This window comes from Octopus bimaculoides, chromosome 8, assembly GCF_001194135.2.
Source record: "Octopus bimaculoides isolate UCB-OBI-ISO-001 chromosome 8, ASM119413v2, whole genome shotgun sequence".
In the NCBI taxonomy this organism is placed as follows: domain Eukaryota; kingdom Metazoa; phylum Mollusca; class Cephalopoda; order Octopoda; family Octopodidae; genus Octopus; species Octopus bimaculoides.
The window spans coordinates 14,915,626-14,916,980 of record NC_068988.1 but is presented as its reverse complement, the minus strand read 5'-3'; the positions used below and the strand labels follow the sequence as shown (position 1 = coordinate 14,916,980).

Sequence of the window (1,355 nt, the reverse complement as noted above, 5' to 3'; positions counted from 1 at the left end):
ATATATATACATGTATATATACGCACACATTTTTTTTTGCTAACAGCTGTAACCAACCTTATGCCAGTGTCTTTACTTTTATCAAGCAATAGTTTAGAATTTTAACAAGAGCAGCCATTTTATTTTGTGTTTTTTATGGAGACCATTACTGAAAGACGGTTTAGAGATTTTCTTTATTTACTTACTTTTTAATTTAATAGTTTATTCAAGCTACCAATTGATTGAATTGTTCTGGAAATTTCTATATCTTTTTTTCTGAACTATTTTTTTCTAATATTATCTTATTGCTTAATATCCTTTCCATCAATCACCTACTGAATGTTTCAAGTTTACAGCCGTGTAAATTGAAGACAGTAATATTGCATGTAAGGCAATGTTTATGACCGGTTTTCAACTGATCCTTTATCTTCTGTCTTTTACTTGTTTCAGTCATAAGACTGTGGCCAATACTTATTTTTGCTTTTAAAAATCTACATTTGGCTTTATGTCATGCTTGAGAAAAAGACCCAACAAGCCGAGCAAAATGATTTTGATGGCATGCACAGCTCTCTCGATCAATAATAATGATGATGATGATGACAACGACGGCGATGATGATGATGATCTCTATATTATAAGTTGGGATATTCGACTCATGATCATAAAGTCATGAATTTGACTCCCAGTGGTGTGTTGTGTCCTTGAGCAAGACACTTTACTTCATGATGTTCCAGTCCATTCAGCCAGCAAAAATGAGTTGCATCTGTAATTCAAAAGGGGCCAGCCTTGTCATATTCTGTCTCATGCTGAATCTCCCTGAGAACTACGTTAAGAGTACACGTGTCTGTGGAGTCCTCAGCCACTTGCACATTAACTTCGCAAGATATTGTGTCTACCGGGGGTTTGTACTGTTTGTAAAGTTACAACAAGGATCTCAGACAGACAGTACTTTACACAATGTGTGTGCAGTTCCAAGTAATGCTGATTTTTGCAATATGCCTAGATTGTAGGGTATTTCTAAAATTTCCAGATGTTTTTTCAGATTGGGTGGTATTGAACCCAATGCTCCGATGACAATAGGGACAACCTTTATGTCTGACTCTCGTATTATTATTATTACTTCTGTCTTAGCAAAGGCGGAGGTATTGTTTTCAGTTGTGTTTGTTTGTTTGTTTGTTTGTTTGTCCATGGACAAGATATCTCAAGAACTGGTGGATGGATTCAGATGAAACTTCGATAGATGTTTGGCCTCGTGACTGGCACAAACTGATAGATTTGAGGACTAATTTGGTACTGGACAAGGATTCTGGATTATTTTTCTTGTTTTTTTACTTAATTTTTGAGAGCGGTCGGGTTCATTTTTAGTATTCTCGTTT

At 35.5% G+C, this 1,355-nt stretch overlaps 1 protein-coding gene across 1 annotated transcript in view; it reads right to left on the bottom strand.

Annotated features, from left to right (window-relative positions):
• Nucleotides 1–1,355, bottom strand: part of LOC106867171 (solute carrier family 4 member 11) — a 39,122-nt gene that overhangs the window by 27,686 nt on the left and 10,081 nt on the right. The window lies entirely within an intron of this gene.